A 16,851-nucleotide genomic window follows, 5' to 3' on the forward strand; every position below is an offset into this window, starting at 1 on the left:
CCTTTAACATGGTCTAGCCACAGTCTCAACGTTTCTCTTCTCGTACCTCTCCCTCTTTTGTTAGTTTGGGTGTTTTTTCTTTTAAAGTAATCTTTTTATTTTCCAATTATAGTTGACCTACAATATTATATTCATTTCAGGTGTACAACCCTGTGGCTAGAAATTTACATAACTTATGAAGTGATCACCCCGATGAATCCAATACCCACCTGATTGATACCTTATGCAGTTATTACAATATTATTGACTATAGTCCCTATGCTCTACTTGTTGTGTTGAGTGAAATAAGTCAAACAAAGACAAAAGCCAGATGATTTCACTTATATTTGAAATTTACAAATAAACAAACAAGCAGAACAGAAACAGATTCATAGAGACAGAGAACATTTTTATTGAATTTATTGGGGTGAGATTGGTTAATAAAATTATATAGGTTTCATGTGTACAATTCTATAGTACATCATCTGTATATTGTATTGTGTGTTCACCACCCCAAGTCAAGTCCCCTTCCATCAACATTGATCCCCCCTTTACCCTCTTCTACCTTCCCCCACCCACGATTCAGAGAACATTTTGATGGCTGCCAGATGGGAGTGGGTTAGGGGGATGGGTGGGGGGATTAAGAAGTACAAATGGTAGTTACAGAAGAGTTGCATCTCTCATTTTGCATCCTTGTCCTTTCGCCTTCTCCCTTACAGCCAGCCTGGCCTTCCTGGACACCTTATACTCCCTCCCATCACCGAACTCTGCCTATTCTGAGCCCTTTGCTTGAACCTGACACTTCCCCCCCACCCAATAAACACGCATTAGTGAAACTGATGAATTAATATCTGTTTCCAGAATAAAGTGAGTTCTATGGAAAGAGGAATCACTATTATATCCTCACTGCCTAGCACAATGCCTTGTATAGAGACAGCTTTCAATAAATACGTGAATAACTCACAATGGCCCAACACTCCTTGCCTACCTTTGCCCTGGGGCTGCCAAACAGGGCAGTGGCTGACAATAACAACAAAAATATTCCCCAAATGAAATGTGGATTACTTTAGAGCTAAGAAAACCAGAACATGAATATCCCAAGAGGGTCCTCACCAATTGTCTTCATGCCCTGACTAAGAGAGAGTGGTCCTGCTCAGATTCAGTTCCTTACAAATTAAAAATGTTTTGTTTTAACAATGCCTCTCTTGCAAAGAAAACATAATTTATAATGTGTGATGGATTATTCTTTTTTTTTTCTTCCTTTTTGGTGATGGAGAAAAGACCCCATGACCTTTCATACCTTCAAACCTTTGCACACAATGCTCTCTCTCTGAAGCCACCTCCACTCTGCCGTGCCCTGCCTTAACTTTTTCTATTTGGTGAATTCCTTCCTTCTTTAACACATTAAGCGTCCAGCCTGTTTTGTCTTCCGGACGGAAAGTATAGTGTCAGTCACCGGTGAATGACTGGGCGCTTAACGTGTTAAGGTTCAATATAAATGTCACCAAGACCTTCCTGAATTCCCTCAAACATTAGACACCCCTTCTATACTCCTATAACATCCTATTTACCTAAACTTCTTTACTCATGAGCCTACCACATAATAGTGTAATTTGTTCAATAGACCTGATTATTCCACTATGAGATAAACAACTAAAGCAAGAATCAAGTCTTAACGCAGCTTTGTATACCAAAGGCTCCATTCCATAGAAAATCTTTAATAAGTACTGGTTGCAGGAACTAAAAGACAAACATAGAAAAAAGAAAAAAAAAACACACCACATTTTGAGCCCTGTTGACATTACCTCCATCATAGTCCATGCAGTCAACTCTAGTAGATGTTTGAGATCGTACAGGGAGTCAACAAGGAAGGGAATGAGCCAGAAATCTGTGAGGTCAATTTTAGGCCTGCTGTGGATTTAGAAAACAAACCACAAAATGCAAAGGAATATCAGGAACTCAGGTGTGAACTGGACTGGAGTCAGTGGTAGAGGCTTTTCTTACGGTAAAATCTATGGGCAGAGGAAATACTGCTAGATGATGAATGGACGGTAGCATTTCAGTTATGGGATGTTTCCCAAAACTTCATGGCCTCAGAGTGTATTTTGAGAGAAATACCTACTTCCCTTTGGAAAAGAGTGCCAAACTATGTATCCTTCTAGGCCAGGAACCCTCTCTTATCTTGTTAATATACCCCTTTCTAATCCAGTGGCTATCACAATAAATAGAAAATAGAAATTCAATAATTACAGTGGGAAAAGCCAAATAAGCTAGGATGATATAGATGAGCTCCATAATACAACATAGCACTGAGTGGATCATGTGTCTCAAGTTCTGTCAAGTTCTAGCAAAACTCATGCAGCCTTAGGCACCAGACATGCTAGGACCTCAACAGGGGAGTAGGGGAATCTGACTTCCTCCAAAATACTGAGCTTAATGTAGCAATACTCATTCTAGGTCCCATCTACAAGCAGATCTAGAGCTTTTTAAAGTATTGTTAAACTTGAGTAGGATAGTTGTTAATGTCTGCAACTCAGTGAGCAGTTATGACAGCATGGTGGTTATGGAGCACACTGCTGAGCTTTAATATATTTTTTTAATTGATTTCAGAGAAGAGAGAGAGAGAGAGAGAGAAACATCAATGATGAGAGAGAATCATTGATCAGCTGCCTCCTACATAACCCCTACTGGGGATCAAGCCCACAACCTGGGCATGTGCCCTTGGTCAGAATCAAACCCAGGACCCTTCAGTCCACAGGCTGATGCTCTATCCACTGAGCCAAACCAGCTAGGGCACACACTGCTGAGCTTTGACATCTCTATTATTCTATGTGGCTGAGATGACTAAAAACCCTAATATCCATTCTCCATTTCCTTATTTTAGCCATAAACCTATTCCACACCCAAGTTTAACAAAGAATATGAGTCTCTAAGGAAATACATTTCACAGCCTCCCTTGCAGCTAGATAAGACCCTGTTCTTTCCAAAAGAATGTGAGTGAAAGTAATGTTTTTAACTTACACATCACATCCATGAAAGGATACTGATTGCCCACCACATAGTCTCTTACCTATTCCTTTGGATGTGGTGCTAATGAACCAATTTCCACCATACATATGAATGATGAAGAGTAATTAGGTTAAAGAAACTTGAATGGGTAAATGAGCTGTAGAGAAGTCTACTCTTCTGTCCTAGAAGAGTCTACTCTGCTCTCCTGTAGGTGAAAGAGAAAGACCCTCCCATCTTATTTAGGCATCTTTACTTGGGGATCTCTTTGTTGAAGCATCTTATGCTAACTAATACCAGCTGCAAAAATAATTAAAATATAGAGTTCATTAGAGCAGGAACAAGGCAACCAGAAAAATATGTCCAGAGGTAGGCACTGGACTCAGAAAAATGTACTGGTTTGTCACTTCTTCTTATTGTTCTTTCACAAAAAGCTCACAAAATCAAGATGGTGGTCAGTTATAGCAAATCCCCACACTACTCCCTTCATCCCAAATAAAATCAGAATTTTGTTAAGTAAATGTTAAGCCTTAATAAGACTGTTTATTTTCTGAAATCAAAGATTGGGACAAAAACCAAAATGTTGGTAAGCTAAACACACTATAACTTGCCAATTTTTATACCATATTTTCAAAGCCCAAATACATTCAAAGAAAATGTTCAAGACTATTCAGTTTTTGAATTAAAGTAGACCATTACAAAAAGGAAAATATTCACCATCTTTTAGCAAAGTCCGTAAGGATAAGCTCATGAAGATTTGGATTTTCAATATACAATTTCTCTTAATTCCCAATCTGTTTGCTCATTTCCTTCTCAGCACTGGAGAGAAAATTAGTTGGAGCCCTAAGTCCAAAGCCTTTCTCCCAAGAGGCACAAACAGAAACTGGCTGAGTTACTTGATCTAAATTCTAATTCTCAGAAGTGATTCTTGCATCAAATATTCAAGGAAAATAGCAACCATCTCCATAAAAAATAGCATACCTTTGGGGACAAATAATAAAAATGCTGTACATTAGTACTGATGGAAAATAGAGAATAATGTAAAAATTTTTTATCAATAATCTCTTATAAATCCAAAAGCATAAACAAAGCATAGAGACTTTAGTCACACACACACACACACAGCTTTGAAAAGTTGTTTGGCAATGCATTTCTCTTAATAACAAAAAGTGACTTCTCAAATATTTAAGAAAGATAGATCGAAAATTAAAATACCAATATTAAAATAAATTTTTAGGTGTCATGTACCTTACAGCACCTCAAACTCACTGCATTGCTGAGCCTTGTGTAGCAGGGTAAGCTATAAATTCTACTTGATCCTCTGCTCTTGTGCACATTATAAATCTATTTTCTTTTAAATTGGGAAAGACAACAGTATCACAATTTTCAAAAACAGTTGTTTAAAACAAATTATTTCTAAAGTCCCTCTAAGTTACTCTTTCAGCATCAAATTAGCATTAAATATATATAAAACACTACAAAATAGTAAACTAGTAACATCTCAGCCGGGAAATAATGTCAAATCCTAATGTTCCCTCGGCTCCTCTAACTGTGCATGTAAACCTATGGATCAGAAGAACATGAAACAACTGTCTTAACATAATTTGGATGTGTGTACACACAATGAAAGTGATATAGCACACACGAATATCCATTACAGAGAAAAGGGGGAAATTCAAACACATTGCTTTCAGAATACTATCAGCAGGCATTAGGAAAAGAAATATTACCAGTAAATGTTCAGATTCCCCTAATTTTAGAAGAAATTCTGAGGTTTTCCCTATCAAGTACTTGTAAAGCTTTCCATCAAAGCCTTGAACTAAAAGACAATGTCAGGCAGATAGCCTGTGGGCCTCAACTAAGATAGACTTATTTTTAACAAGATCATCTAGCCTTCCCTGGTTTGCTCAGTGGTTAGGGTGTTGGCCCTCAGGCCAAAGGGTGGCAGGTTCAATTGCAGGTCAAGGGCAAGTACTTCTGGTTTCAGGCTGGATCCCAGCTGAGGTTAGGACATGTGAGGGAGGCAACCAATCGATGTATCTCTCTCACATTGATGTTTCTCTCTCTCTCTCTCTCTCTCCATTCTCTCTCTCTCAAAAAAGTAAAATATAAAAAAAATTAAGAATTAAAAAATAAAAAGATTATCTACTAGAATAGTAAGACCAACACAGACACTTTGGAAATCATTATCCTATCTTCAATTAAGCAAATTGACTACTGCAAGTTTTGGGAGAAAAATAAAAGGTCCAGCAGGAGAAACGATGAATGAGCTAATTTCAAAGCCAATGTGATTTTCTTTCACATTCAGCTCTTGTTGGCTGTTTACTTCATTTAAACCATGTACTTGATGAACATAAAACCACCAGAAAGATCTGAAGGGTTAGAAATCATGGGAAAGTTTCCAAACATCACACAATTCTGAAACAATGAAAGAATAAAATATATTTTTCATTATATTCATCCTCCATCTACTTGTCTACTGCCATCTCTACTTTATAACTTTCTCACTTTATACTTATTTCATCCACTCATTACACTTTCTCTCAAACATGTATGTGTTTACGATCCAGCTTCCTGAGGCTTCTTAGGGTTGAAACCAACTTAAGCATTTTTCTAATCTACTGAAATTTTCCACAACTCTTCTCTTCACAGATCAACTATCTATAATGATAACTTCTACTGCCAATTCTTCCACAAAAATTTTAAAAACATTTCCAATGAGTATATTTATTTTTCTAAATATAAAAATAAAATCTTAATAAATTGTATTGTATAAAACTTGACAAATTCAGAAAAGTACAAAGACGAGAATAAAAAGCTGCTGAAATAGAGTGGGGCAAAAGTAGATCTACAGTTTTGAGTGTGTGAAACAATTTATTCTTGTATTATTTATTAATTATTGTATTATTTTTCATACAAACAACTGTAAATCACTGTACTAGTAAACCAACTTTTATTTATTTATTTTTTTGTTAATCCTCACCCAAGTATATTTTGTCCATTGACTTTTAGAGAGAGTGGAAGAGAGGGAGAGGAAGAGAGAGAGCAAAACATCGATGCAAGAGAGACACATCACAATCGGTTGTCTCCCACACAGGCCCTGACCAGATCAGGGAACTGAACTTGCAACCCAGGTATGTGCCTTTGACTGGGGATCAAACTCCCAACCCACAACCCTTCGGTGCGCAGTTGAAGGTCTAACCACTGAGCCACACCGGCCAGGACTGTAAACTGACTTTTAAACTGTATGATTACTAGTAATACTTTGATGTCTTTCTCTATACACATTTTGTTTCACATGCTATAATAAAATTTTGTAGCCTCTCAATAACACAAGCATTTGCTCACATTACCAAAACTCATAAATATGATTACATTTCATCATATAAATATAATCTGCAGTTCCCCTGTTTTGCTCTCATAAAAAATGCTGGAATTACATTATGTGTAGTCTGCAATTCAGATTATTTTCTTAGGCTAGACTCCCAGATATTCTTGGGTCAAGTGTATGAACATTTTAAGTCACTTGATCGCATTGCTAAACGCTGTACAGAAAGATTTTACCAATTTATATTCCTATAAATAGGGCAAAGGGAGACCTAAAGGTCTAATTTTTTAAATCTGTTCATTTGATATGCAAAAAGTGGCATCTCACTGTTACTTTAACTTGCATTTTTTGTTAATGAACATATATAAATGTGAAAATACATATATGTGTGTGTGTGTATATATATATATATATATATATATATATATATATATATATACACATACACATACACTAGAGGCCCAGTGCATGAAATTCGTGCACTGGGGGGGGAGGGAGGGGGTCCCTCAGCCCAGCCTGCACCCTCTCCAATCTGGGACCCCTCGGGGGATGTCCGGGCCTAAACCGGCAGTCGGACATCCCTCTCACAATCCAGGACTGCTGGCTCCCAACTGCTCGCCAGCCTGCCAGCCTGATCACCCTCTAACCATTCCCCTGCCAGCCTGATCAAAGACTAACTGCTCCCCTGCCGGCCCGATCACCCCAACTGCCCTCCCCTGCTGGCCTGGTCGCCCCCAACTGCCCTCCCCTGCCAGCCTGGTTGCCCCCAACTGCCCTTCCCTGCTGGCCTGATTGCCCACAACTGCCAGCCATCTTTGCCCACGTGGGGGTGGCCATCTTGTGCGAGGGCGTGAGGGTCAATTTGCATATCACCTCTTTATTATATGTAAAACACTACACTTTTTCATAAACATTTAAAATCTACTGGCTCTGAGTGAGGAATTTTATATCTAAAGAACAGAGACTGTTATGCTCTTGTTTCCTCTTTTTGTAGAAAGTCTTTTTTTTATTCTATATATTTTTTATTGTTGATAGTATTACAGATGTCTCCCATCCCCCGCCCCCCCTTTGCCCCTCTCCTCCCAGCTCCTACCCACTTACCCCAGGTCCTATTGCCCATGTTCATGGGCTATGTATATAAGTATATAAGTCCTCTGGTGTATCTCTTCTCATCTCCTCATTGCCACATCGAAGTATGTCAGTCTGTTCCATGCCTCCATGCTTTGGGTCTTATTTTGTTGGTCAATTCATTTTGTTCATTAGATTCCACAAATAAGTGAGATCATATAATATTTGTCTTTCTCAGATTGGCTTATTTTACTTAGCATAATATTATCCAGGTCCATACATGCTGTCCCAAAGGGTACAAGTTTCCTCTTTTTCACAGCTGCATAGTATTCCCTTGTGTAAATGTCCCACAGCTTTTTTATCCATTCATCTACTGCTGGGCACTTGGGCTGTCCAAATATTCGCTATTATAAATAATACTGCTATGAACATAGGGGAAAGTCTTATGAAGATGACATCTGGGGTTGGGGTTGTCAACAATGATAGAAGAGCAGCTCACCGGAGAGCTTTTTTACAACTCACTTACACTCTGAGAAGTCAAGCTCAGTAGAGGTTCTGCCATCTATATTTTCTAAAAATTCCACTCCCATTTTAGTAGGCAAAAGAATGAGAAGCCACTGGGCTAAGTCGGCAACAGTTAAATATTACTCAGCAGGTGCATGAATTCCTTAGGCATATGATGAAGAGCATTATGTCCTAAACTTTCGTTTTATTCTGTGGTGCTGACCTCACATCCATAAAGCAACTTTTTCACCTGGTGAAATCTGCTTTTACCAGGTGACATAGCATTGCCCATATCTCTTAGTCTCATTTCTAAGAATGATCTTGTTTCACATGAAAAGAAAGTAATCTAAATATTGATGTACCTTTTCCTTTTATAGCCAGCACTTGGCATAAGTATCTATACAGTAGACAGGGTAAGTATCTGGTGTGAATTTCCAAAATGGTACCTCTTCCAACTCAAAGAGATCTTCTGCCTGTATTCTATGGGCCAGGGATAAGTATTCATATTGTTTACTGATTTATGGTGGTATTTACCAAAATATGAAATCCTAACTAACCCTTGGACCCACCCCCAATCCTACTCCCATCTCTAACAACCAATGACTCCCTTGCACCCTACTAAGCATCGTACTTGAAGTTAATACCTATTGATACTGGTGTCACATAGCTTAGCATGCTTGCCAACCTGAACAACGTGGGCTTATGAAATGCCCTTACCTCCCTCTCAGAGCTAACACCATAATGGGGGGGCAATGTAGGGGAGGCGGGAGAAGATCCGATGTTAGAAATAAAAGTTTCCACCATATCAACTCTAGTAAATCCCATTTGGCTGGAACACACTAGTGGAAGAACAGCCTGGGTACAATGAGCCTCTCTTAACATTGCGTGGATCTGAGTGTCACCGTTAGCCTCGTCCCTACTGGGGATCACAAATGGAATAGTTATAAGTCATCAGCACCAGGAGGTCTGCCACAGTTGTCTCAGAGATTGTTTCTTTCCCGCTCAGGTGCTGAAAGTGGTCATCGCCTACCACCACAGAGAGACCATTCTGGAAGGCAGAGACGGAAGGTGGGCACCAACGTCAGTACTGAGAACCAGTGCCTACGTGGTCAGGTCAGAATGGAATGAGTAAACTCAGGTCCTTGACAAATCTGTAAGTGGAAAACTCACTCCAATTTTCCAACAAGAAAAGTAAGGGACAGAGTTTCAAAATTAGGAAAAATCTGAGTCCAAATGAATTATTTTATCTGGTCTGCAGATAAATCCCCCAAAGTATCTGTATTACCATGACAACCGTTACCTTGGGCTCTTGGTACAAATGAATTGACAATGATGGACAGGCTATTTGAACTTTAAAAATTAAACCTTTAATGGCAATGAATATTCTTTGCGGTTTATTACTGCAGCTCAGGGCAGGTGCTTCGATCTCTGGGCTCGGTTGAATTCAGAGCAGCTAAGTGAACACTGTGCTTCATTCATTCTGTTCATCTGTCTCCAGGGGCCACTTTGCTGCCTTTGGATAGTTTCTGCCATGGACCTCATCCTCAGAAAATTTACAGGACAGAAAAGCTTGGAGGCCACGGAGGATAAGTTGTGATGATGCATCCTGACACCTTTCACTGATGTTTTGAACTAAGTGAAAGAAAAAAGCATTAACAAGTATAGCAAACTTGGTGCCTGGAATTAGCAAACCAGGACACATACACAAAAGTGCAATCACAAGGTCACATATTCACAGCTAGGCATTTAGCTGTGTGTTACTGTAAAGCACCACGCTAGCACTTTCCCTCCTCTTCATTATTTTTATTTTTCTAAATTTAGTGCCATTATAAATGCTGTTAACTCAGATAACTTAGTACCTATACACAAGAAGAGTGAATCTCAGTTTGGATGAGGTCCACCAATCTAAATGTCTTCCCTTTTGTATATTCCCATTCCCAATGACAACATCTCAGTCACTAGGTATCATTTTCTGGTGTTCGTTTTTTTTTTTTTTTTTTTTTTTTTACAGAGAGGAAGGGAGAGGGATAAAGAGTTAGAAACATCGATGAGAGAGAAACATCAATCAGCTGCCTCCTGCACACCCCCTACAGCTGCCTCCTGCACACTCCCTACTGGGTATGTGCCTGCAACCAAGGTACATGCCCTTGACCGGAATTGAACCTGGGACCCTTGAGTCCACAGGCCGACGCTCTATCCACTGAGCCAAACCGGCTAGGGCTGGTGTTCATTCTTGAAGATTTATATATCTGCATATATTGGCAGTTCCAACCTGTCTTCATATACAGTATATTCATTAGAGTTTGTACCATTCCTTTTGAAAATTTGATTCAATGAAACAATTTATTTTTTGTTCCACGAAATAAACTTTATACTTCCTTTTTATTACCAAATAATTTATTACCAAATGAAATACAATTTTTTAAAGACCTTAAGCTTTAGATGAGGACACACTATTAAATTAAGTAAAATTTCCAAAACTTACTTAGAAATCAAAGTAAAGTAAAATCTTAATGGTAAGTTGTTGCAAGTGATTGGCTGTAAATTAATGTTACTGGTATTTTTCAAAGGAAAGTCAAAGTGGACAACAATAGTAAACCCAGGCTCTCTACCAAGGACACGACTCTCCCACGTCTCTCAGTTACTCACATTGGCTTGCTCTCTGGCTCCACAAGTTCTCCAGACCCTAAGCACCTCTCATTTTATCTAAGACCTCTCACCCTAGTGGGATCTAAAATCCTTCTTTTTATTCTATACCAGAGTGGGTAAATAGTGTGATTAAAAAAAATTTATACTGGAGGCTGGGAAGTCCAAGATCAGGGTGCCAGCAGATCTGGTGTCTGACGAGAGCACTCTTCCTGTTTGCATGTGGCCGCTTTCTTGCCATGTCTTTACATGGTGGAGAGAGCAAGCCTTGGTGTCTCTCCCTCTTCTTATAAGGGCACTAATCCCATCATGGGACTCTACCTTCATGGCCTCACCTAAACCTACTTACTTGCCAAAGGCCCACCTCCAAATGCCATCACCTTGGGAATTAGGGTTTCAACATATAAAACTGGGTGTGTGCGGGGGTAGGGAGGTAGGGGAATTCAATCCATTACAACTGTCCAGCTCTCCTTCTGTATCTATCACCGGTTTTCTCCTCAGTCCACATAATCTTCATCAATCTGAAACTCCTACCTCACTTCTCCTCTTCTTTAACCATTAACAGATTATCTCACTCCCTTAATCCCCAGGAGGCAAACATCAACATTCCCTGAATTTCCTGTTCCATTCCACAAATTAGACCTCCTTCCATTCTATTTCAGTGGAAGGGGTATCCCCCTCCTTCTCAGACAGATCTCGTCACGGGTGCTCAGAATCCCAATTTCTCTGGCCTCAATATGAACCGGTTCCACTGGCTCTCTCGACTATAACTTTAACCCACAGCTCTCTTCTGGCTGAGGGCCCTCTCATTCAAGAACAACAACCCTTCCTTGGCCTTGACTCTCATTGTTATCAACCTATTTCTAGTGTTTCCTTCACAGCCAACAACCAGAGATGGATCTACACTCTCATTCTTCATTTGTCCTACACTATCCAGTCTTCACAACCCGGCCTTTATCCTCACCTCTGCCTTACACTATTCTCGCCAAGCTCTCCAGTGACCTTTTTGTCACTATATCTAATAGAACCTTGTCTTTCATAACCTCTAACACTGTTGACCTTTCTTCTCTTGGGAATTCTCCTGTCCTTGGTTGCTGTGTCAGAAACCAAGGACACTCTCTGACCCCCTCTCCAATTTTCCAGAATTCTAGCTCCAGCTCCCCCTCAGCTGAAACCACCTCCCATTTTCTGACAATTCACAAATAAATATGTTCAGCTCAAATGTGTGTTTGGAGTTCTGGAACCACATATTTAGCTGCCTACTAGATGTCTCCACTTGGATGTCCCACAGCCCAGATATGTTACACTCAACATATCCAATAGTTCCTCACGGCCACCTCCTTCGAAACCAGTCCCTGTACCAGAGAACAGAATGGCTCTTCAACCCAGTTGTCTGATTTGGAAATCTGGGATCATCCTCTACACTTCCCTTCCCTCTCTCCCCTAAAGCCCAAGCTCTGTTATTATTCCGCCTGACACCTTTCGAATTCCTCCTCCTTTCTCAATCCCTCGGAGTTTAGGCTTTCCTAGTTTTCTCCCTGCTCTGTTTCGAAAGCTTCATCACCGGTCTTCCTGCCTCCACCTGTGCCACTCTCGAAAGTCCCACATACCTTTCCCTTTTAATACCAAAATATTCTGCATATCTTTGTCTTCTGACTCTGCTTAAACAACATCAAAAGCACCTCCCTTTCTCTGCAATAAAATTCTAATTCTTTTATGGATTAAAGTACAAGCACGTCCTGATGTGGCCAGCCTCTTCCTTGCGTGACTTCCTCACACCATGTGCTCCAGCCACACACATTGCAGCTCCCGAGGTACTTGCTCTTGCTACCTGTGTTTCTGAACCCTCTTCCTCAAAAGCTCTGGGTGCAGGGCAGAAAGGGTCAGTGGGGAAAATGGACATCTGTAATATTTTCAACAATAAAGATAAATTATTTAAAAATGTTTCACTACCACATTCCTCATTCACCTTACTTTCTTATTCAAAAGTCAGCCTTGCCCAGCCGGCAGGGCTCTGTAGTTGAGCAGTTTGATCTATGAACCAGGAGGTCACAGTTCAATTCCCGGTCAAAGGCACATGCCCGGGTTGTGGGCTTGATCCCCAGGGTGGGGTGTGCAGGAGGCAGCCGATCAATGATTCTCTCTCATCATTGATGTTTCTATCTCTCTCTCCCTCTCCCTTCCTCTCTGAAATCAATAAAAAATAATATATTTAAAAAAATCAGCCTAGTTTCTGCTCACTTGGGAGCCTTGCCAAAAGCTCATCCCTCTCCAGTTGGAGATTACATGTCCCCGCTGCCAGGTCTCCCAGGTCTGGGGTCCACCGGATCAGAGAACTTACCCTGCCGCACCCTCCACACTTGGGCGAGGACGGAAGCTCTGGAAGGAATAGGGACTGGACCACTGCATTATGTTCCACTGCAGTGCCTGTTACATAGAAGGTGCTCCCAACTTGTTTAATACTTGAAAGAGTTCTACAAATTCTGGGGTTAACCTCATCCTCGCTAAAGCAGTTTCCATGAACCACATTCTGATCCCTCTTACGCTCTGATTGTATCTAACACACCCAAGTCATGACACTGATCTCGATGAAGCCCCAGTTTCAATTGAGCAAGCAGAGAACAAAGGAGCAGGCAGCCAGCCGCATCAGAAAGAGATTACCCAGGGCAGAGACACATACGCGATGCGAGCAGAATCTTCAAACGTTCATGTCGTAAAATGACAAAGAAGTCCATTTACAATCTTGCTAATCATTTGTTTAAAATGTCACTTTAGAATGCTGTTTTCCCATTGGGAGTTGGTGAATTGTACAGCTATATAAAATGAGATAAAATCTAATGGGAATAAGTTTGTAATGAATTACCATAGGGAATACAAATTACACTCAATTCCTCTCAAAACCTGCATGTCAAAATCCTATTTATCTTTAGACCTTTGGTTACACCACAAAATATCCGACTCATGATGAAACTCGTATTGTCTCTAACGTGCTCCTGTCAAAATCGCTCGTAGTGAAACTCTTTACAAAGAGGGCTTTGGTGCTGCTCTAAACACTGGAACTGGGCAGCTCATCACCTCGGAACGCAGAGCTTGGCTCCAGGTTGGCTTCAGGACTCTGAGCACAGGAGTTCCACTTTGGGGACCCGCGTTAGCTCATATCAATCGACAGCACTGAAGACCAAAAACTTCAGCCTGGGGAACCAGCCTTCCCAGAAGTTGGTCTTGAGAGCTGTTAAGCTCACTGGGGAATATCTTTCCACTTGTTCCCTAACAAGACACTGAGTTTGACTCCTGCTCTGTCGGGGGCCAGAGGGGTTGACCACATGCCTTTTCCTGGTCTCATCTTACAGGTCTACATACGTTGTTCTGAACTGGGAGCAGCCGTTAGGTGACAAACTCTGGCGAAGCATCAAATGACATGCCCATCGTTGGAGATGGGGTGTGAAGAATGTGCTTCGAATTGTCCAAAGCCATAGCTGTCTGAATGCAGGGTTTCTGAAAAATCTTTTTTTTTTTTTAACATGGCCATAAGAAACAAGTAATCCATTTCTTCATGTTTCCATTTTTCTGGACTCCAAAATTTTTAAAAAATCTGGAAATGTTATCTTTACCTACAGAGGGTTAAAAGGAGACCTGGAAAGAGATGCTTCTAACGATCGCTTCATCATTCCACGGTGGCGGACTCCCCCCAAAGCAGGACCTAAGACAAAGGACTAGGAGGTGATCTCAGGGAGACAAGAGACTGAATTGGGGGAGAAGGAAAAGCCAGTGAAAAATGCATTCCTGAGGTGCTGTGGCAGAGCTCCATCTCACTGAGGACTTCTAAGCATCAGAGTAAAGTGCCCTTAGGATTCACCTCTGAAGGACTACAGGTTAGGTCTCCTGATCCATTGGCTGAGAGGGTGTTAATTCCCCTGCATCTGGGACAGACAGGCTTAGCAATGAGTGAGGAAACTCCAGAGGTCTCAGGGCAAAACCCTCAGGCAAAAAAGAGAGACCTGTAAGCAGGCTTCTTGCATGAGAACCGTCCACCACAGCTGCACCTGCAATCCGAGGTGCTCCCAGGAGATGTTGCATGGGGCCCACGAAGTACCAGCTACAACCTTATGTGGGTGTAAGATTCTCTATGCGGTGTGACAAGGTACACTTACTATTTTTAAAAGAGCACTTTTCTCTTCAGTTTGTCCCATTTCCTGGGGATTTTAATTAATAGCAGTGCGCATTTGCTCCCTGCATCATCAGTTTACCTTCCAAGTAATTAAGAATAAAATGTGTAACGGCAATTATGGCTTGGGGAGGTTGTTAAGTACATAACTATGGAAATAAAATAAATACAATAACCATTGGCAGGAACCACTAAATGGATACCTACTCTGGAGGGCTTGTACTCGGCAACACAAAGTTCCAGCCTTCTCTGTAAACAGCCCAGCTCTTTCACCTGTCAGTACAATAGCTCCTGACAGATGTGAATGCAAACCGGCACCTTGGGGAGCAAACGTAAGTTTCTGGGAAAGCTGCAACCAGACCCTAGCCACCATGTCAATCAAAGATACAGCATTTCTTAGCAACATTTCTTCCCTTATTCCACCTGGGACCAATGTAGTCACCCCTAGAAAAAGCTGATGCTTGGTCACTGCAAGCTGAGCATTTCGTGTCCTTTGACTGACCTTTACTCCTGCAAATCAAAGCCAAGTCATGTCACTGAAGAAGCTTTTGGGAATATTCCACTTCCTAAATCGCAAATGGTTTTGCCAGTATTGCAAACAGAAAACCCGAGTTCTCGGTACTGTCAAAATGACACCTTCACAGGCTCCCAAATTCAGTAATTATTGTTTTCCTCACACCCACTGACAGGGCTGAAAATGAGTGGCCCTCATACAGTTCTCAACTTGCTGCCTTTTTTGGGCAGGTGTGGGAAGGAAGGACAAGAAAGCATCTTGGGTAAGGTCAAGGTTAGAGATGTTGAATCATGTTTTTTTTTTAACACATCTTTGATCCACTAACTGTATCTAGAAGCACTCTGTGAGACTAAGTAATTTGCAGATACCATTTTTGTTTGACCCAGGAAGCCCAGACCTACTTTCAGGGACAGGAACTAGGAGCCTCGGGCCCAGGGTAGATGACATTCCTGGGAGCCAATGCAAGTTGAGTCAGACCAGAAGGAGCATAGGGCGAAAGTGACAAAGCAAAGATGGAACAACACAGCAGGGAGGAATCCGTAGGAGAGGGGAGGCAAACACATTGCATGAGGTGCCAGGTAAGTAATCAGGAAGCTATTTCTCAGACAAGGGCATCGGCTGGGGACCACTTTTAACGGTGAAATGGATAAACCCAAAGACACAAATTTGGAGAAAATCGGTCCAATGTGCCAAGCGTGCTCATACTGAGGTTTAAATTCTACAATGAGCAATCTAGAAAGCGGTCCCTTTTCTGTAGGATGCCCCATTGTGCTCCTTAAGCAAGCGTGATTGCCTGCCTGGCCTACATCGAGTAGATAACATCACTTAGGCCAGGTTCATCTTAGGCCGCTGATTTCTACTGGCCTTGCAAATTCTGGTAATGACTTTTGAGTCTAAGCAAAAACAGCAAACAAACTTAAGCCTGGGGCCCACATGCTGATCAAACCAGGAATTTGATAAATTTGCAGAACCTGTTTGGATTTTAAGCTTTTCAGAAGTTTATTCTCAACAAGACATATTCCAAGTTATTATTGGCCCGCTGAGTCCCTCTGAAAGGTTGGCAGGCTTAAATGCCAACGTAACTACCAACACGACTCTCAACCTTAGATACACCCCGGGAGTGTTCTTGAGTCCTTCAGATGACAAAGTAAAAAGGAACCTTGAAAACTCTCCCCCAGGCAGTGGCAATGAACCACAAGGCCAATGCAGTTATGAGATCAAATGAAAAAAACATATGTGAACTCTTTGAATGTAAGATTTGTGGCTTGTAGTTGTTCAGTAATGTGCTTACCATTAAAGGAATCTTAGTGCGTTAGATTTGATAGGCATTAGCAAAATAAATAAATAAAGCACTAAATTTATAGACAAAATGATTCAAAGCATAACACCATGAACAAACATGCTTCCGGAAAGTCTGTTTGTCATTTGGAAGTACTGGGAACCTGGCAGTATTGCCTGGCACTCGGGCCTTTCGTCGTAACGCCACCCACCAGTACCTGTTAGAGCTATCAATTGCTCCTGAGATGAAGCAAAGTTTTCCTTGGCCTGGTTTACTTAAACATTTACTCCAGCTCCCCAAATACCTCTGATTCTACTGCAATCTTGGAAGGCTGACCTCAAAAACGAGTTCAAAGCAGTTCA

The 16,851-nt window shown here is 41.1% G+C and overlaps 1 protein-coding gene and 1 long non-coding RNA gene across 4 annotated transcripts in view; both read right to left on the reverse strand.

Moving 5' to 3' along the window:
• CACNB4 (calcium voltage-gated channel auxiliary subunit beta 4) overlaps positions 1–16,851 on the reverse strand; it is a 226,703-nt gene that overhangs the window by 120,000 nt on the left and 89,852 nt on the right. The gene's annotated exons all lie outside the window — the stretch shown is intronic.
• LOC114230493 (uncharacterized) overlaps positions 9,230–16,851 on the reverse strand; it is an 80,502-nt gene continuing 72,880 nt past the window's right edge. The window contains exon 2 of the long non-coding RNA XR_008557400.1: positions 9,230–9,517. This is a non-coding gene — a long non-coding RNA (uncharacterized LOC114230493). The remainder of the gene's footprint in view (positions 9,518–16,851) is intronic.

Source organism: Eptesicus fuscus, chromosome 11, assembly GCF_027574615.1.
Source record: "Eptesicus fuscus isolate TK198812 chromosome 11, DD_ASM_mEF_20220401, whole genome shotgun sequence".
NCBI classification, from domain to species: Eukaryota; Metazoa; Chordata; class Mammalia; order Chiroptera; family Vespertilionidae; genus Eptesicus; species Eptesicus fuscus.